Here is a 22,074-nt window from a genome sequence, read left to right as displayed (position 1 = left end):
CTGAAACATTGCCACAGAAGAGCTATTAAATGAGAAACCCAAGATCACATTAAACCAAACCAGAAACCCTGAAATTTGGGTTTGTATCGACAACGGCAACTCCGTCATAACTGCAGCAACAGGCAGAACACTTGTGTCGATGTCCTTGTGAGGAGCTTTCCTTTGTTGACAATCAAGCCTAGATACTTGGAAGATATTTGACTATCTAAACAGCTCCCCTAAATGTTTGCTCTCATTGTAACACCCGGACCAGTCGTTCCTTTTGTCAACATTTTTCACTGAAGTGAACATTTGAGCTATGCACATGGCACCGCATTGGCTGGTAATTTGAAAAAAAAAAACACAAATGTTTTATTTAGAAAACTCTTGCCAATGTGGATGCAACCACAATCTCTTATTCTGCCTATTAGGCCCCACTCCCTCCCTTTTTGACGCCATCATGTCATGAGTTAGTTAGCAGCCTGGCAATCCTTCCAGACTTGCTTCATTCTCCAGCAGGGCAGGTATATTTACATAACAGCTCTCTGGCAATGGGACAGATTTTTCCCCACTACAAATGTTGGATTCAGCAATTGCCTTTCCTGGATGTTGGCCCATGACCAATGTTTAAGGAATCCTTACTATATCTCCAAGTGCTGCAAGTCAGGTTTAGCTCTAGCTATCCAGGCCTGGAATTACTCACATTATACCATGCGATGATTGTCTGCAATGTTGTCCTTTCTTCCTTCGTTCCTGCTTGGCAAGTTTCAGAGTGGCCCAATGATACAAAGATTATAGAATAGTACTCAATACTTTTCTCTTACCAACCAAAAGACTTCTTGCAGAACAGAGAAAAGGCAATGTGGGAGGATTGCACCTTTTTTGTTGGTGCCCCAAGAAGGTAAAGATGACTTCCCCAACGAATAGCTAGACTTAGAGAGGAGCTGTTGATCTTCAGCCTCCTGGGCCCCATGCTGCTTCCCAAGTAATTGAATTTATAATTAGATACATGCCCACTGACTCACCCAGATGCCATGCTAATCAAAGTGTTCATAGAACAGAGACAGTACCTATTTGGGCAACCTAGCCGTGGGAAGTCAGAGCTGAGTGACAATTACAGTAGGATAGGTGCATTCCTTTGTGTCTTCTTTCTTTCGTTTACAAATGTAAAATGTGGCAGCTCCAGATGTCCTAGATAAGATCTCTGCTTAGCCTAAATGTGAAAAGCTGAATTGATGAGTATAACATTGCCCAGCATACCATCTGGAACACTGCCTAGAGTGTTGACGGAAAGATCCTCTTCTGAGAGCCGGAGGTACTAGTGTAGGGCCAGTCTTGCAGATCCTATGAAGTTCAGAGCAGATAAGGATACATCATTATCCCTCACAGGTCACAAAACTGGCAAGGGTAACCCAAGTAGGACCAAAGCAATACACCATCCATTGCCATTCACCCACACATGGTAGCCATGTAGAGATGCATGGATTAGGATGTTAACAAGCCCAACCTATAGCTATTACTTCTACCACTCTGTATCTATCACATGCATGCACGTGCACACACACGTTTGTATTGAAGGATTGCAATTCCCAGGTCAAGAGGTAACACCATGGACTATAATGAAACACCCCTATTGCTACCTGTTGATATCCTACCCAGCTCAAAAGTCTGCTTCTCCACAAAGCCTCCAGATAGAGGCAATGCTGGAAGGAATTTGAGCATTTGCCTTGGAGTCAGAAGAAAGTCAAATGAAGAATCCCTGCACTGCCTGCCACCCAGCAACACTGTGAGGAATGTGTTGAGGCAACGTAAAAGTGCCTGATTATTCCTGCCTCCTGCTCCCAAACCAAACCGGATTTCTCCTTCCTTCGATCCTCTCCAACACTAAACTGGCTCTTTTGGGCATTAGAGTTAGGGTATTTACCATCTCTTCTCCCTGACTGGACTGTAAGCCCCCTGAGGGAAAGCCCCATGTCCCATTTGTTATCATAGCTCCCCAGCACCTGGCACAGGCACAGAGTAAGCATTTAATAAATGTTTGTTGCATTGAATGAGATTTGGGGGAGACATATTTGTGAATCATGAAATCACCTTAATGATACAAGATGAAAAGAAAGAAAGATGGGGTGGGGAGGAGAGAGAAGACAAGGGTTTCACGGAAAAGCAGCTATTCCTAAATAGTGTGAATCAAGTGGCCCTTTGTTAATGTTCCCATATAAAGTTCTACTGATGTTTTCCATCCCATACCATAATCATTTCACAGAATACAGCCACAAACCCAGCCCCCGTCCATCATTCCTTTCCCTGTAACCTTAAAGAAGTAAAATCTGACATTGTATGCAACATTCTGCACCCATAGTTCCCCACCTCTCTATTAGAGAGAGGGTAGTCTGTTTCATTTTTTTTTCACTTGGGACCAAGGTTGGTCATTACAATTAATCTGAATGTGGCTGCCTTTTCATATTGCCTGTATTTTTTTTTGTAGTAGTAATCATTGCGTAGATTAATTTCCTGGTTCTTCCTGTGGATTTTCATTAAAGCCTAAAATGTTTCCAAGGTCCCCCCCTTTTCCTTGATAAACACCTGGCCTGGGCAGACCTAAGTCAGAAGAAGGTGTCTGACAGAGAATGGCCTCCCATCTTCAGCCTGGTGTCATCTTGTTTAAGACCAAACTGGGGCAGAGAAATGCTAATGTGACCTAGTAAGCATGGCCTTGGTGACACTCAGAAATGAGCTGTCCCTATTTGGGTCATCCAGGAAACCACCTCCCTAATACCATAAGCATAACTGAGCTATGGACACAAAAGCAGCTCATTGTTAGCAACTGGCCAGGCCTGGCTGTGGGCCAGTATCAGTCATGCCAATTGTTAGGTGGAGATAGTAAAGTCAGCTGGAGGAAGAAAGGGAAGAGGTGGAAGAGTTAACTCAACACTGATTTGAGGGAAGATAACTGTGTGATAGCTGGCTTTTATTTTTGTTGTTCACTTGTTTTCAGCCATGTGAGCCCAAGTGGGGTTTTCTTGGCAGAGATGCTGAACTGGTTTGCCATTTCCTTCTCTAGATCATTTGACAGATAAGGAAACTGAGGCAGACAGGGTGAGGTGACTTGCCCAGGGTCACACAGGTAGGAGGTGTCTGAGGCCAGATTTAAACTCAGGAAGATGATGAGTCTTCCTGACTCCAGGCCCTGTGCTCTATCTAATGTACTCCCAGCTGCCCAGTTGGCAGTATTATATAATGCCCTTATTATGTCCTGTGTGCCTCCTGTCAACATGGTAAGGTAAGTACAGCAAGTATTATTCCCATTTTAAAGATGGGGCAACTGAGGCCCATAGTCTATGGTCCTTCTGTGAATCCTCCATGGAGGATCTGCTTGACACATTGGAGTCCTTCCTCTGGGTCTGTAGTATTCTCCATGTGAGTCCTCCCTCCAATGATCCAGGTCACAATCACACCATAACAAAATGTAATGAGCAGCTCTGGGAAAAAAAGAAAAAAATCAACAACTGAGTCACCATGTCCTTTGCCATGATGTCAGGGGGCCAAGGCTGAAGGGAGCCAAAGACTTTGAAGAGCTACAAACAACTAAAATTGAATCCTCCCTCAAAATAAAGAACATTACTTAAACAGAAACCTTCAATATAGTGACTGCATCTGGCTCTGGATGCTCCATTCCTTCCCCCACCTCTCTGATAAGAGACAGAAGATCTTGAACTAAATTGTTTTCAGTGGGTGGATTGAGGAAAAATAGCTTAACACTCCCAGAAATTCTGGCCTTTGGGGGATTTAAAGGATCCTGGGCCCTTAGTGGTCTGGCCCCTTTATCTTCCAGCATGATATAGTGAATAGGGTAGTGACTGCACTTGGAGTTAAAAGACCTAGGTTCAAATTTTGGTGCCAGAGCCCAGGCAAGTCATTTCAACGTAAGACTCAGTTTCTCATCTGTAAAATGGGGGTGGACTAGATGAGCTACTGACATTAGCTCACATAAATTCCATTTCTTCAGCCCAACTACCCACCAGACACACATACATACATACTACCTCCATATTTTGTGGGGTAATGTGCAGTGTAAAAAGGCCAAGGCCCTGTGTTTGAATCCTGGTTCTTCTGTTTCCTACCTGAGTGACATTGGGCAAGTTACTTGATCCCTCTAGCTTTCATTTTTCTCATCTGTGCAATGGGAGATTGGACTAGATGGTGTCCAGGATCCCTTCTAAACCAACAGCATCTCTGATCCTCTACTTCCTGCTACCTTCCTCACAGGGATGTTGTGAGCAAAGTTTTCCAGCACTCTATAAATGTGAGTTGTTATTCTTATGATGTTTACAGATGAAGAAACTGAGGCCTAAAGTATCAAAGTCAAGATTTGAACTCAGCTCTTCATGGCATTGTAGATTTAGAGCTCCAAGCAGTCTGAGAGATCATCTTTTCCAACCCTCTAAGGCTTACAGATGGGGAAAGTGAGGTAAGTGATTTGCCTTCAGTCACACAGCTAGTAAGGGACAAATCCCAGTTTTACATCCAGGGCCTCTCACTCTAGACCTAGCCTCCCTTGTCCTGGCCTGCTTTGTCCAGGTCATCCCACCCTGTTGACTAGAAACTATGGACAACCAGAACGCTATCCCCTTTAGGTTAATTCCAAATAAACTCCATTTCCTGGCATGTGCATTGCTATATTAAAGTGGAATTTCTTTCTTTTGATTTCTCATCTGGCAGCAGGAGCTGTACCCAACATCTTGAGCCTCATAATTGTGTCAGAAGCTTTGATATCTGGCCCTGAAGAGCAGCTATTCTATTACCGAGGACTTCAAATGGAGCTTGGAATTATGTTCAGAATAATAAGACCATAAACTACTGCACACAATTAGCTCATTTTGCTCTTCCTCTAAGCCTAGCAATTGAGCTTATCTCTGGGCCCCCAGCAGGATTCCTAATGAAGATTAAAAAATATTGCCTTTCTATCAATGAATGCAGAAATTGATTTGACAATTATCAGTTGGAGGGGGAAGCAGTTATAACTCTGTGAAGGATTAAACATTTTTTTCTAAAAAATAATGTCCATTTTACAACATATTTCCAAAGTTATGGCCCCGTCCTCTCCCCAAAAGCCTACTCCACACCGAAAAGATAGTCCCTTTATTTACTAATCCCTCCCCCGTCCCCAAACTTTTGCCTCAAAGGCTCACCTGGCTACACTCTGGGCTGAAACTCCAGGAGCCCTACCAAATGAAGGAGAGAAAACTCTTGGATAGTCATTTCCTAGACCTCCTTTCCACAAGCTTCCACAAATTGGCCTGCCAGCTGGACACTGACTACAGAGTTCTATTTCCTGCCTCCATCCCCTCTTCAACTACATCTCCCCAGGTGCTAGTGCATGCTTCATCTTGAAGTGATCACTTTGTATGTGCTTTCGATTTTTTCACTTGGGTCCCTGTTGTATCCTCCAGTAGAACAGAAGATCCCTGAGGGCAGGGCTGTTTTTCTATCCCTAGCATCTAGCATTGTGCCTGGCACATAGAAGGCACTTAATTGGTGTGCAATTCAATGTAGTTCAATTCAGGAAACATTTGAGAAGCAGCTAATATGTGTAAGACACCATACTAAGTGCTAGGACACCATGTGGAATTGACTTGAGTAAAGTTCTGCTATAGCAACAAGTTAGAATCAGAGGACCCAGCTCTGCCACTTACTACCTGTGTGACCTCGAACAAGTCTCTCTTTGCCTCAGTTTCTACTTTTATAAAATGAAGGGGTTGGCCTAAATGACCTCCCAGCTCTCTTCTAGCTCTAAATCTATGATCTTTTGTCCATATCTTCCAACAGAGAGGGTGAGAAAGAAGAAAAGGACAAAGTACCTGAACGTGGTCAGTCAGACTATCTTTACATAGAACATGAGGTAAAGGGACATTGGGTTTGAATAATAGCTATTCTTCATTCCCCTTTCCTTGAGGAAACAGTCACATGCTAGACCGCACACACGTGCTCTCCAGGAACAAAGTAGAAGCTTGATGGGAATCATTCTCAAAACAATTCAGATTCCCCCCAATCACTCAAGGACCTAGATTGCCAGTTTGACATCCCATATTGCTTCAAATCGTTAGACAATCCCCAAATCTTTTCATTTGTTCACCAAATGTTTAGTGAGAACCTATGTGATCAGCATTGTGTTAGCTACTATAAAATATACCCCTCCCAAAAAATTGCAAAATCCAGAATTTTTTTCTAACACTTTTATAGCTTGAACCTACGTTAAGATTTTTGGGACACAGGACATGATCCCTGCCTCAAGGATGTTGTAATTACTATGTAAACTATATGAACTTCGCTTGGTAGGCAATGAGGAAGCCATCAAAGGTTTTTGAGCTGAAAATTCACTGGTCTAGAGGGTGGCTTTGAGCCTCGAAAGGAGGAAATTCCTGGAGAGAACATGTGAAAGTCCACAAGATGATACCACAGTTTCACACCTAGATGGATGTGGTAGAATATTGGTGCCATTAATGGTGGTATAGCAGAGAAGGGGGGACAGAGTTTGGGGGAAAGAGGATGAGTTTGGTTCTGAATATGCCAAATTAAGGTGCATGCAGAGGACATCTAGGTTGGGATGTCCAGCAGGCAAATAGAAATGTGGGTCTGCAGCTCAAGGGAGTAGGTGAATAAAGATAGACGGATAGAGATATAGATTTGGGAGTTATAGTGATGATAATTAAAACTATGACAATTGAATGAAATCGCCATGGGACAAACTGTAAGGTGAACAAAAAAGAGTGTCATGACAGGCAAGGAAGGAGAGAGGTTCAAAGAAAAAAAGGAGGCCAACCACAGAGTCAATTTCTAAGAAGTTAAGGAGGATGAGGCCTGGGGGAAAGGCCATTGGATTTGATGATTGAGAGGTCTTTTTAACCTTTGAGAAAGCAGGTACAATAGAAAGCGATAAAGAGAAAAATAAATGAGTGGTGAGGAAGCAGAAGTAGCAAATGTAGATTACTCTTTCAAAAAGTCTGGCAATGAAGGGAAGAAGAGGGAGAGGCCAATAGTTCGAGGAGGCAGGAAGGCCTAGTGAAGTTTTGGGGAGATGAGATATATAAATTTAGTTTTAGATTTCATTGTTCCTCTTCGAGAATGAAGGAGGAACAACAAACAAATATTGTTTTAAACATTTATTGATCCCCGGGGACTTTATCCAGGATATGTGTGGGCCCCTTTGCAGAGACTGTCTTCCTTGCATACCCCATTATTTCAGAGATCCACGGAGAAAAACTAGTGGGGAGTTCTCAGTTCTGTTGTTTGAGATTGTAATTGGATACTCAGTTTTCTGGAGCATTTCCTTTACAAATCAAATCAGTTTTTTGACATAACTTTTGCTTGTTTGTGGACTTATATACCTGTCATAAGTATGGAAGCTAAGAAAGATCACACAGATTTGGGGTGCTTAGACACTGGTGCCTACCAATTTCACCTAGATCAAACTATGGGAACTCATCTACATTTTTTTCTTTTGGTTATTGTTCAGTTGTTTCCAGTTGTGTCTGATTCTTCGTGACCCCATTTGGGGATCTCTTGGTGAAGATACTGGATTGGTTTGCCATTTCCTTCTCCAGCTCATTTCATAGATGAGGAAACTGAGGCAAACAGGGTAAAGTGACTTGCCCAGGATCACAGAACTAGTAAGTTCTGAGGCAAGATTTGAATTTAGGAAGATGAGTCTTCCTGACTCCAGGTCTGGTACTCTATCCACTGCACCACCTGGCTGCGCCCCCCCCTTTTTTTTCTTTTAAGCAATTTAAACTGCTTGATTTACTGTGACATGAGTCTAGATACCTTATCTGAGGTCCTTATGATAAAGTCAACCAGTCAATAGGCATTTATTAAATACTTAGTGTGACTGTGGAAAATGCTGGGGAACCAAATTCAGTCAAAAACAATCCATATCCTTGAGGAACTTACAATCTAATGGAGGAGATAACACACAAACAACTCTGTACAAACAAACTACATGCAGCATAATTGGACAAGGCCCTAGCATTCAAGTTTTCCCAGAAACCCTGAATAATGAACCCCAAGTGCTTAATCCCCTTTTAGGAACCCCTCTCCTCTTTGGTAGCCAGCTTGTTCTAATGTATTTGGTCTTCCAGTTCAATTCCTAATGTGTTTCAGGGGTCCCTGGAGAGATTATGGGTGGCCTATGGGTTTCAGCAACCCAAAGAAATTTTACCGCTAGGATTAGCCTTGGTCTACATGTGTTGAAACCTATCAGAGAGGCTCCTTTTTAATGAGAGAGAAAGTGAGAGAGTGAGAGCATCACCCCCCCCCAAAAAAAACCAACCAGATCTCATTTGTTGTAGCTTTTAGTACCCAACTCAGGCCAGAGCAGAGGCATCACTTAATGGAAGAGTGAGAAGGTGAGCACCTCAGACCTGTCTGGGCCCAACATAAGCATCAAGACAAAGTGGTTTGTTTTCTTACCTAAAGGGGAAGGGAGTGCCTTCCAGATGACTCCATGTATGGACCTAATCTCTGTGGGGAGAACCACAAAAGGTCTGGGGGCTCTGTGAGGACCAGATTTTCCTTCTGAAAGTGGAAGCTTGATTTTCTTTCTCTTTTCCTTTGATTTATTCATTTTGTTTTGGTGAAGTTCTTTGCAAAAGCACTAAGACAAGGGATAATCTGGGAGAATTTTGTAAAATGATGCCTAACCACAGCTTTGGAAGTAAGTCTGAACCCTAGACCCACAGCTAGGATAGGCTTGTATCTCTGAGGAAGAGTATTCGCTTCTGGATTGTTTGTGTACTGTGCCACATAGAACTGGGAAACAAAATGACAACAAGAAAACCCACCCATCATTGATTTGCAAGTGTTTGATGGGAGGGAGAGTATGAAGGATATGATTATACCTTCACTTCCCCCAACTCGGTTGGCGTAGTCATTTGGTCCATTATATTTATAATTTTTTTCTAATATCGAACCTTCTGTATTCCTGACATAAATCCAGTGGGGTTTTAGAGTATAATCTTTTTTACGTGTTGCTCTAACAAATATCTTAGTATTTTTACACAGATAGTCACTAGAGATACTAGTCTAATTTTCTTTCTCTGCTTTGTCTCTCTCTGGTTTACAGGACTCTATTTGTCTCATACAAGGTGTTTGTAGGATGTATTTTTTTCCTCTGTTTTTGTAAACAATCTGCATAATATTGTAATTAATTGCTCTTTGAATGTTTGGTAGAATTCACTTGTAAATCTACCTGAATCTGGTTTCTTTTTTCCCCTTTGGGAGTTCCTTTGTAGCTTGTTCAATAGCTTTTTTTCTGAGACTGCATTACCTAAATCCACTGCATCTTATCCTGTTAATCTAGGTATTTTATATTATTTTAAATTTTCATCTATTTCTTTTAAGATATCAGGTTTCTGGCATATAATTGGGCAATGTTTCTAATTACTTCTTTTATTTCATCTTTATCTCTTATGAATTCCCCCTTTTCATCTTTTAATATGATACTTTGGTTCTCCTCTATTTTTTAATCAAGTTACTTAACAATTTAACTAGTTTATTCCTGTTTTCCAAACGCTACTCCTAGTTTTATGTATCTATTCAATATTTTTATTCTCAATTGTTAACCTGTTCTTTGAATTTCAGACTTTTTGGTTTTATGTTCAGGTGGCTTTTAAATTTTTTCTTTTTCTAATTTTTTAGTCAGATTCACAGTTCAATGAACTGTTCTTTGTTGATCAGAGTGTTTAGGGGTAGAGATTTTACCCTAATGAACATTTTAGCTGCATCTCAAAGTTTTGACATATTCTCATCATATTTTTCTTTGATGAAAATATTTTTACAATTTTTTCTTTGACTCATTTTTGTACTATATGTAATTTAGTCTCCATCTCAGTTTAAACCTTTTCCCCAAATGTCTGTTATTGGTAATAATTGTATTATATGTGCTCGATAGAAGACTTGTTTAAGATTCCTGCTCTCCTGCATTTGCTTCAGTCTTGATGCATTAGCACACGGGCCCCTGACAACCTCCACCTTTGCTTATCGTGCAGTTATTCTCTTCTTCTGGGTTTCCATCTTGGGTTTCTTTTAACCCTTAGAATTTCTCCGTTGTATTCCAAGATTTCTTCTTGGAATACCCATCTGGGCCACCCTCTGTGCCTGGATTGATACTTTGCACCAGGGCCAGGCCCTCTAGCCCAGCACTTTTGGATAAAGTCCTCAGCTGTCTAGATGCCCTGCTGTGCCACAGTTCTAAATGGAACATCTGAGATTAGCTCCTGCCCTATGATGTACCCTCTGACTCATCTCATGGTGACCCAGTCCAAGTACTGGCCTTGATCCCATCTATCTCCCCTTTCCACATAATTGATGACTAGCAATTCTCTCTGTTCCCTGCAGTATCCCTGAAAGATCCCAGTTAATTCACTATCTCTCTTCTGGCAAATCCCCTCCAAGAGGTGGTCCTTTCTCCTTCTGTGGCTCCAAGGGGAGCACTGGCTTTAGGCCTTTTGTTGAGCTCCAAGGTATGTGTGTACCCTGTCAATGCCATCTCCTAATGACAATGACCTATTGGAGGCTGACTCTAGAGCCTGTTATAGCTCTAATGCGCCAGGGCTCAGACCCGTTTATTGGTGATAAAGCTGTCTTCCAGCCCTACTGTGTGCTTCTGCTCAGAGCACTTGCAGGTTGCTCATGGTCTTCTTGAGGTATCCTAGACTGTATGGAGGAGGTTACTGGTTTTATTGGGCATCATTTCCTCTGGTGCTGATTTAAATATTTGCTGGAGCATTTGTCAGGGAAACTGGACTGGCTGAGATCTATTGCATTGCCATCTTAACCAAAGCCCCTCACCCCATTTATTTTTTGTATAAATTTATTTTTCCTTAGGAAACATTCATTTAGTGCCTACTGTGTGCCAGGCACTGTGCTAAGCACTGAGGATACAAAAAAAGACAAAAGACAGTCCCTGCCCTCAAGGAGCTTACGGTCTAATAGGAGAAACAACAAGCAAACAAATATGTACCCAAATGTTCTCTACTCTGTTTATCACTGGAGGTGATAAATAGAGGGAAGGCACTAGAATGGAGAGGGGCTGGGAAAGTCTTTCTGTAGAAAATGGAATTTTAATTGAGACATGAAGGAAGTCAGGAAAACCAGTAGGCAGAGATATGGAAGGACAGCATTCCAGATGTGGGGACAAGGGGTAAATAGGCTCAGAGCTAAGAGATGGAGTGTCTTGTTGGAGGCTGGCAGATAGAAGGGATGTGGGAGTAGGGGGAACAGTGCTAGCTTATGAAAGGACTTTGAAGGCCAAACAGAGCATTGTGTATTTGATCCCGAAGGTGATAGGGAACCACTGGAGTTTATTGAGTAAGGAGATGACATGGTTGGACTTTCACTTTAGAGATTGAATGGAGGGTGGATTGGAGTGGGGAGAGGCAGGCAGCAGGCAGCATCCCCCAGCAGCTGCTGCAATAGCCCAGGTGTGAGGAGATGAGTGCCTGCACCAGGTTGGGGGCAGTGTCAGGGGAGAGAAGGGGGCATATTACAGAGATGCTGCAGAGGTCACATGGACAGGACATGGCAACACCTTGGACATGGGAAGGGATTGAGGCCAGGAGGAAGGTCACAGATGGTGAGGAGTTGAGGATGACATGTAGGTTGCCAGTCTAGGGGACTGGAAATATGGTGCTTCTCTCAACGATAATAGGGAGGGTTGGGCAGGGGAGAGGCTAGGGTTTAGGGGAAAGGTAATGAGTTACTCTTGAAATCCACTACCTCGATGCCAGTCCACTCCCTCAGCCTCTCTTCTCCATTCTGTTTGTTGCTCCATCTGAGCCCAAGTTCTGTGAATTTGCTGAACTTGGAAACTTTTCTTTTATTTATTTGTTTCTTTCTTCTTTCTTTTGTCCCTTCTTCTCTTTACCCAGCCAATTTAGCAAGTAGTTCAAAATTAGCCCCACCACTTCCTCTGTAACTTCTTAGTTTGGTGTGCTCTTTTCCAATGAACTTCCCTTTGTTTTGTCCTCATTTTTTTCCTTTTCAGTCCGTTCTGAATTTTATTCTCTGATTCATGAACCATACCCTTACTTGGTACTTCATCGTTCAGCATGAGGGCAAGGCTTCTAAAATACTGGATTTGACCTCCCTTTTCCATCCACTTTCTATGTTCTTGCCTTTCTAGAACTTCCCCCGTATTTGCCTTTTTTGTTCTTTTTCTCTCTTTGAATTATCACTTTATGAGGGAAATCACATCAGGTGGAAGCAACTACTACATGGTAGGAGTCACCCTGTGTCATACATGATGAGGTCTGACCCACCCCTGTCTTCACTATGATCATTCTTCATCCCCAGGGCTATGCCATCCTACCACTGGGTATGTATCCCAACACCCCCATACTCTGGGTCCTGGCTACACCTGGGGCTTCACACAGCTTCGCTCCTTGACCACCCAAAGATCCTAACATGGGACAACAGTTTAATTCTTCAACTTTTCCTTCTCCTAATTATTTCTATGGCACCCCTATAGCTTACTCCTCTGACTTGGCACTCAGAATTTGACAGCTTGAGCCCCCAGGGGGTGGTTTCTCCCACAAGGTCCAGGATACATCTTGTGAGTCTATACTCCTAAAATTCATGAGCCCCCACTGGTGATCTTTCCTACCAAGTTATTCAGGGGACACAATTAAGTCAGGCAGCTAGGTGGCACAGTAGATAGAGTACTGGGCCTGGAGTCAGGGAGACATGAGTTCAAATCTAGTCTCAGATACTTATCAGCCTGTCATCCTGGGAAAGTCACTTAAGGTTTGTCTGCCTCAGTTTGCTCAAAGGTAAAATGGGGATAATAATAGCATTTACCTCCCAGAGTTGTTGTGAGGATCAAATATTATCTCAAGTTCGATTGGATTTAAGTGAGGCAGAGTTGCACTAAGTTGTTGGCCTCACTGTCTCCTCCAGAGTCATCACAGTCCAGTGGTAGGACAGAATCCAGACAACTAGTGATGGCTCAAGATGCAGTGCATGACCTTCATTCCACCAGGGGAAGTCTTCACATGCTTGGGGTAGACACCCCCGTAACACACCAGTGGGTTTGAGACTCCTTGATTACCCTCAACCTGGTTCAGCCCATCTGCCAAACCAGTTTACTGGGGTGTGGCCACTGTGCATGCCACAGCTTCTTGGAGCCACAAGTGAGAGTTGGGTGGAACAAGTGGACACCAAAGGCAAAAAGGGCTCAGCAGCCACCACACCAGAGGTGCCAGTCCTCCCCGATTACCAAACTGAAGGTCTACAGAGCCGTTGTGCTGACCTCATTGTCGTATGCCTGTGACACCTGGATAGTCTACTAGCGCCATGCCAGGAAACTAAATCATTTCCATTCGAACTGTCTTAGGAAGATTCTGAAGATCACCTGGCATGATAAGGTACCGGACACTAGGGTCCTTACTCAAACTGAACTGCCAAGCATTCAAACTCTGCTTCAGAGAGCAAAACTCCGATGGTCTGGCCACGTTGTTTGAACGCAAAACATACACTTGCCAGAAAGACTGTTTATGGAGAACTCACATAGGGCAAGTGTTCACATGGTGGTCAGAAGAGGCGATACAAGGACACTGTCAAGGTCTCTCTCAAGAACTTTGGAATTGATTGTGTGACATGGGAGACATTGGCACAGGCTGGTTCAGTATGGTGTGCCCACATCAGAGAAGGTACTGTGCTCTATGAGCAAAGCAAAATTGAAACAGCTTAAAGGAAATGCAGGATGCGCAAGCTTGGAGTATCCACCCTAAATGTTCACACGGACTATTTGTGCCTGACCTGTGGTGGAGCATTCCCAGCTCGTATTGGCCTGATCAGCCACAGTCGGACACACTGAATCTTCACTGAAGCATAGTGATGTCATTTTGGTCCTCTTCGAGAATGAAGGACAACAACCAACCATGTTAGATAATATTTGTACATTGCATAGTAAAAGTCTGTCCGCTTCCCCTTTCCCTTTCCTTCAAGGAAAAGCTTTTACCGATATACATATTAAGAATTGTTGTTCTCAGCAATAAAATGGTCCAAGACAACTGCGAAGGGCTTATGATGAAAAATGCTCTTCATCCCCAGAGAAACAACTGATGGGGTCAGAATACAGACTGAAGCATGGTTTTTTTTAACTTTATTTTGCCTGAGATTTTTTGGTCTGTTTTCTTTCACAACATGAATATTACAGATATGTTTTGCATGACTTCATGTGGATAACCTACATTGAATTGCTTTCCTTCTCAATGACAGGGGTTGGGGAGGGAGGAAGGGAGAGAATTTGGAACTCAGTTTTAAAAATGAATGTTAAAAATTATTTTCACATGTAACTGGGGAAAAATAATAAAATACTAAAAAAAGAGTTGTTGGTCAGGTGTCTCAGTCATGTCTGACTCTTCGTGACCCCATTGGGGTTTTCTTGGCAAAGATCCTGGAGGGGTTTGCCATTTCCTCCTCCAGCTCATTTTACAGATGAGGAAACTGAGGCATACAGGGTGAAGTGACTTGCCCAGGGTCACACAGCTAGTAAGCATCTGAGGCCAGATTTGAGCTCAGAAAGACAGGCTTGGTACTCTCTCCACTGTGCCACTTAGCTGCCCACATATTAAGAATAGTAGCTATAAAACATTCCCCTAGCTTTGCCACAAATAAACACAGTATCCTTGGGGAAGAGTGGGTCCAAATTTGAGAATACAATCATAGTGAGGCACACCTGTAGAGAACACATGTGGCCAAAGCAACTCACATCTGTGGCATTACAGGGCCTTGCTGCCCCTTCTTTCTTCAGGAAATCCTAATGCTGCTCCTTTCGCTGCTGGATTCATCTTTTATTTTTTCAGTTTTCCTTTTGTATTCCTTCTAACTTGTTAGGGAAATCTTCTTGTTCCTCTTGCCCTCTAGGGCTAGACTTCTGAGTGGCTTCAGTGTCATCGCATAGGGGATACGGGCGTCATCTGGGTCCAGATCTCTGTCCTTAACCTTTGACAGTAGAAGACTGGCCCCGGATGAGTTTCTCATCACTAGTCACCTTTCCTTCTGGCCTGAAATTCTGTTCTCTTCTAGTTATTCATGGTGCATTGTCTCCCCTTCCCTGAGACTTCTACTCATCTTCACTTCCTCCTTTCCTTCACGTGGCTAGGTAGCATCAGTTTCTGAAGCCCCCAACTCAGCAAGAAGCAGCAGACACTGCCATGGAGAAAGGGTCCCTCCAGCTGGACCCTGCATCACAAACCCAAGCGTGAGAAATCGATGAGGTGTAGGCACATGGAACCAAACCTCGTACAGGACTTAGGTCTTGAGGAATTGCCTTTTATCTGGCACATAACTGCTTCCTTCTGAAGTCTGCAGGTGGGAGATTTTTTTTAGAAAGCAACTACTCAACCAGCTTCCCGATTCCATATGAGGCCTTAGCCCACTAGGAGAGTCAGCTCCTTCTTGGAGAAAGGAGGTAGAAAGGAGTGAATGAGTCAATGGGTGAAGATGAAGAGAAATCTCGCACATGGACAGGATGGGAGCTGGACAGGGCTCATATCCATTTTTGAAAGGATTCACAGTGAGGACCAACATTGCTGGAGTGAGCACTTAGGCCTAGTTTCGCAACAGTGAGCGGGCATAGCCTTGCAAAGGGCTCTTGTTCAACAATTCTCTAACAGTTTGCAAAAGTCTTGATTCATTTACATTGGAAGATGATTCTGTCCTGGTTGGGAATTCTGGCTGGAGCCTTTGTACACTGGGAAATGACTGAGAGTGAGAAGCCATGTGTACACCATGGCTCCTGTACCTACCTCACACAAACTTTGGAGTAGCTGGGAAGGGAGCCCGTGTTTTGGCATTTCCTCAGAATGAGAGATTGGCGTTCTAGAACACTTTAAAATCTACAAAGGACTTCCCTCCTTCCAGCCTTGCAAGGACTACACATCCCATTGTGCAGATGAGGAAACTGAGGCTGAGGGAGGATCAGTAACTTGCCCAGGGTTCTCGAGCCCAGCTCTCCTGATCCCAAATCCAGAACTTTCCACAATCTCTCTTTGCTTCTCTTTATTTAGCCATTAGCCCTACTCCAGGAATTTGCATAGCATTATGCTATAACTCAATAGCATCCTTGGAAAGATTTTAGAGAGCCATAAATTTATACTCTTCTCGGCAGTCCAAATATTTGATGGCCGGCTTGCATGAATTTGTGTCTAGTTGGAGGAAAAATCTGAAATTCAGCCTGTGCTTTTAATAAAAAAAAAAAAATAAACACGTGGAAAGCACTTCTGCCCAATGGAACCTGGCTGACGTTGGCATGGCCACATGAATAATTGCTCAGCTGCCATCTTGTGGCAAGCTATAGACATGGCAAGAACCTTAGAAACCTATGGACAGAGATGGAATCAGCTACTGAAGCACTCATTAAGCCCAGGCTTCTCCTTTTGCAAAAGGAGAAACTGAGACCCAGAGACATAAAACTGCAGGCCCCACTATCCAATGCATATTTCATTCCCCAAATCAGGGGGTCTGTTTTTATTTCTTTTTATTGTGTTTTTCAGTAGTTTTCTGCAGTTTCAAAATGAGGGTATTGGGCTGAAGAATGTCCTGTCCTTTGAGGGCTGAAATACTTCCTGTACTTTTCTTTCTTTTCCCTTGGGTTGGGTGAGAGGCACAGTGATTTAAACATTTACCCAAAACCAGAACTCAGGGTAAGTCGGGCTTCATCCTGTGGTGCCAAATGCAGAGGAGGCTCAATTGAGAGCAGTCCCACAGCACTTTCAGTCTCTGGGCACCACAGGAACAGTAACAGCTTAGCATTTAGTTGGCACAAAGAATCAGTTAATATAGGAACCTATCAGATAGAGTCGGGCAAGTTCTTCCCTTGCTCCACTTTCTTCTCCCTCTCCAGCACATGGTATCCTGAAGGGTGGCATTTTGTCAGGTATTCTGGGGTCTCGATATCCTCCTGGCAACACAGTGACCTCTGTACTCTCCGTACTCCACTTCAGTCATTGGTGCTAAGAGAATACCCCAAATTGTAAGAAGATCACCCCCTTTTCAGAGATCCTCCTCAGTTTCGTCCAAGATGGAGGTGCAATGTGGTACAGTGGAATGAGTGCTGTATTTGGAGTTGGAAGACACCTGGACTTGAATCCTATCTCGAGAACCTACTTACTTAGCTGTGTGACCATGGCCAAGTCACTTTACCTCCGTCATGCTCAGCTTCCTCATCTGTTAACTGAGGATAACGGTATCTGTAGTGCCTGCCTCCCAGGGTTGTGGTTGTGAAGCTCTTGTGTATGTGGGGGCAGTGGAGGGAAAAGATGATAAACTTAAAAATGACATAGAAATGCCAATTATTATTCGCAGTCTGTGTGTGTGTGTGTGTACTCCAACTTGAGATAGACAGACAATAAATGGAAGTCTTGTATCTTACATTCTTCTGGTTAGCTCACTTCCCACTGCTAAGGGTGGCAAGTTTCACACTGCCCTGGCCCAGAACACTCCCTTGCCTATTGACCTTCATTTGTAGGTTATGATCTGCCTCCCTTTTACTTTAAAAAATGTAGAAGGAGCCCATGCTTCAGTGAACTTTGGCTTGCCTCAAGTCCCCTTCTGTCCCTGTTAGCCAGCCTTTCCAGGTATGGGGTCTGACACTGACCACACTACCCCTCCTGGCCCAGGACCCACATCCTTTGTCCAAGCTGTCCCTCTATACATGCCTGTGGTTGATCGTTGGCTACCCCTCCTTACCTCTGCTTCCTGGAATCCCTCACTTGTTTTGGGGCTCAGCTCAGTGGCCAAATTTAACCCAAGGCCTTTCCTCATCTTCCATGTCCCCCTTATGGTTACCATTCTCTCCACCCTCTACTCCTTCCCTAGTTCTCTTGCATTCATTCTGCATATATTTGCCATTAGTCATCTGTATATGTTTCCCTCAGTAAAACTGTAAGGTCTTCCAGGGCAGGGATTATTTCATTGGTACCTTGGCTTCTCGGGCCCTAGGATGGTGCCTGAGCCATGGTAGGCACTTCGTAAATGCATGCTAAATTGGATTGAACTGATGTCTGGGTTCTGATGCTTGTTTTTTCAAGTTATGCTCAGGTTTTGGCTTAGAGGACCACCACCCCAGCTCCTGTGGCTGGGCTTCTCAGGACTTGGCCCAGCTGCTCCAGACCTGGGCCTTCAGCCCTCTGTCTCTCGCTGGGTCCCTGCAGCCTGAGCATCCAGCTACTAACCTCCTTCACCTGGTATCGTGTCCTCTGGGGACCTTCCCCCTCTGACTTCACGTTATACCTTCACCACCTTTGTGCATACTCCAAACCCCAGGGCCCCTCACCCAGCCTGCCAACTCACAGCTTCTTTCCTGTCTATTTTCCTCAGGCAGAGTGCAAACCCCAAATTTAGGATGTGAGCTTTTTACCTCTATCTCTTCACTTCTTCCTTCCTTTCTAGTGCCTCTAATAACAGCAGAGAAACGGAGATTGGATCGGAATCCCAGCTCAGACACTTACTGTGTGATCTCGGGCAAATCCCTTACCCTCCCACAGACTTCAGAGTCCACATCAATAAAAGAAGGCCCATACATATTCTTGAAGTGAGGCTCAAAGCCAGTGAGATCACAGATGTCGAAGAGCCCCATGAACAGTCCTGTATAAAGGTAGAATATAGTCTGTATCGGGGAGCAGAAAACCAGCTCTGGGTCCCCGCCTGGTGTTTACTAATGTGGCTTGCCCTTCCGGGCCTCAGATTCCTCCTTTGTCAAATGAAGGGATTGGTTTAGATGACTGCTAAGGTCCTTTCCTGCTCTAAATCTTTGATCCTCTGACCTTATAATATTGAGGCAAACATCCCCTGCCCTTAAGTGTTTACCATGTGCCAGGCACTGTGCTATTTGCTGGGGACACAGAGAACAACCAAACACCCCTATACATCAGCAGCCTCTAAGGACATCAAAGTCATCATTATGATTGGCACATTCTACTTAAGAAGGCAAAGAGGTGTGTGGTGCATTTCTATATAAAAAGAGTTTAAATGAAAGTTTGAGTATGGGAAGAGTGGATAAATGAGGTACGGATGTATACTATTTTGAATCCCTCCCTAGAAATTGCCTTGTTATTTAAAGCAGGGGAGTAGTATGAAAAGCTTAGGCTCCCTTCTCCATGTAGTCCTTTGGGAGTTTTTCTGTCTGCTTTTTATAGACTTTCCTCATGTCTCCCTTACTGTTAGGCTGTTATTTGTCACTTCTTGCTACTTCTAGTATGACTGCCTCTAGCAACTCCCTGTGATCCTTTTTTCTCTACCTCTAATTTCCTGCTTCTAACCTTCAGTGGGCTGGAAACAAGATAAGTGATTTGTTAAAATTGTGTGTTGAATAAGAGTAAATGGTCTCTGACTGAACACCTAAATGTACTTTGCATAAAGTATACAGATTTTAGGCCATAAATGTTATAACAGCAATTTCAGCTCCTCAGAGGCCTTCTAACACTCCCAGTTTCTTAAAAAAATATCTGAGCTCTGGTTGAATGGAATGTTATTCCACCATCCTTTTATTTCAGCAAAAGCTGTGATGAGAAGTGCTGGGCCATTCTTCTCTCCTTAAAACCAATGATATATACAGTAAAGTAAGCCAGGGGTGGAGAACCTGGGGCCTCAAGGGTCCTCAACTGCGGCCCTTGGACTGAATCCAAACTATTTGTTCTGTGAAGTTTGGATTCAGTCAAATGGCCTCACTTGAGGACCTAGAGGGCCACATGTGGCCTCCAGACCGCAGATTCCCCACCCCGGTAAGCTCCCAGGCAAAGTTGGAATGGAGAAACAGATTCCAGAGAAGACATTCTAACCTGAAACTGCCCCAAGACGTCTTCTTCAATCTCAGTACCCAGTTAAGAACACCAAGCTAAGTCAGTCACTGGTTTTATTCGTGGTTGTAATCTGCTTGAGAAGGTCCCAGTTAAGCTTCGCATCTCTGGGACCATCCATCAAGAAGATTGGAATCCTAGGTAGGGATCACCCACCCAGCCACCCACCTACCTAAATGTTTTCTGGAGCAGTGGCAGGATGAGTCTCTTGGGTTTGCTCCATGGTCTCTGGATTGATGCCTGAGGTCAGGCCAAAGCACAGAAAGCCTTGAGTGATCAAAGCCACTTGGCATTATTATGGCATTCAGGTTTACCATCTTATGAGATACTATCCATGTGCTGTGTCCCTCAGGCACCACATTAAAACTATAATAGAACCCCAACTTTACTGTTCTCTTACCATGCCTGTTCATAGTTTTAAGAAGTTAAAGTATTCATGGAGCCCTTTTTGAAAATAGCCAACAATTAACCATCAAGTCCTTTTCTTGGAGAACAGGGCAGGCGCTGTCGCTCACAAAATCAGGAGATTGGTGTCTTATAACCCAAAAAGGGCGTTTATTTTATTTATTGCTTTCAGATAATCACAGGAAAAGGGATATTATAAAAATCCCAGTTGATATACAGTATCTTTAAAGAAATATTTATTGAGTACCTTGTACAGTAGGCACTCAAATCTTTTTTATTGGTTACAATATACATTCTACTTTCTACTACTATCACAAGTAATAATCCCCTCACCCCCAAAAGAAGAGCCTTTATAAAGTAACAATGCTTAGTAAATGGCACGATCTAGAGATGGGCAAATAAACGGATATTTAGGTTCTGAATATCTTCATAATGACCTAGGCAATGTCAGTTTTCACATATGCTTTGGAGCAATGTAAAATATATTTTCTTTCCATGTATAGATGTGTCTCTTCTCCTTCTTATCATTCTGTATAGGAAGAGTTGAGCTGCTGAGAGTAACATGCTGCTAAAGAGCTGTGGGAAAGGAGACCATCTCAGAGCATTCTCTCTACTTCAAAAATGTAAGTTGACCAAATCACCGATAAGAGAAATAGTAATTCAAAAAATCTGAGGTTTCACTTCACCCCCGGCAAATTGTCAAGAATGGAAAATAAATGGCAAGAGCCAATGTTGGAAGGGTTGTAGAAAGCTAAGGCAAACTGAGATGCTGTTGGTAGAGCTGTGAATGCATCAAAGCATTCTGGGAAGCAATTTGGAAGTAAGGTAAAACCAAAAAAAATGTGGCTCAGTCCATGCCCTTTCAACCAGATATGCTCCTGAGAGGTATATAGCCCTAAGGTCAAATGTTAAAAGGTTTCATATAAACCAAAATATTCATTGTAGCCCTTTTTTGTGGTAGAAAAGAATTGGACACAAAAAGTGCTCATCAATTGAGAAATGATCAAGGAATTGTGGTATGTGAATATAATGCAATATATTATACTGTACTATTAGAAACAATGAATATGAAAAATTCAGAAAAGCATGCAAATACTGATGCAGAGTACAGTCAACAGAAGCAGGAAAATAATATCCACGATTCCAACAATGTAAATGAGAAGAGCTACAAGCACACCAACAACTAGAACACTGTAATTAGGAGGACCAGGCTTGGCCTCACAGAGATGAGGAAATATAGCACCGAGGTAGGGGACTCTGGGGGCATTGTGGATACCGGCAGACTTGGCTGATGCATTCACTGAGCTGTTTTTTCCCCTCTTTCATCTCTCCATTCCCTGGGCAGGGAAAACGAGAGAGATGTATTTGGAAATGAAGGTGGTGTGACAAGAAAAGATATAATTTTTAAATGTTTCAAATAAAAAGAATAAAGAACATACCTTCAAAAAAATTTCAAAAAGTATATGAAGCTTAAATCAATATAAATCTATATATCTCATCCACACCAATACAAGAGGATGAGCTGAAGAAAATAGATGCATTGATATAGAACAATATTGGCATATATTAGTGAAGGCTATGAGAGCTCTAAGCCACCACTGCCGACTTGGAGACACCCTTGTAAGATGGGGGGAACGCTGGAAATTGGCACGGTTTTATTCACATACTTCAGTACTTCAACGGCTCATGCTTCCATCGAGGCAGGCGCTGTTTCCGATGGTGCAGACCACCACTCATCCATCTCTCCTCATTCTTTGGGATTCCCACACACGTCCTCCTATAAATCCTCTAAAGAACAGAGAGGTCAATAGGGTGGGGTGACTGGAGCTTTGTC

The sequence above is a fragment of the Trichosurus vulpecula genome, chromosome X (genome assembly GCF_011100635.1).
Source record: "Trichosurus vulpecula isolate mTriVul1 chromosome X, mTriVul1.pri, whole genome shotgun sequence".
NCBI classification, from domain to species: Eukaryota; Metazoa; Chordata; class Mammalia; order Diprotodontia; family Phalangeridae; genus Trichosurus; species Trichosurus vulpecula.
This window is presented reverse-complemented; position numbering follows the sequence as displayed.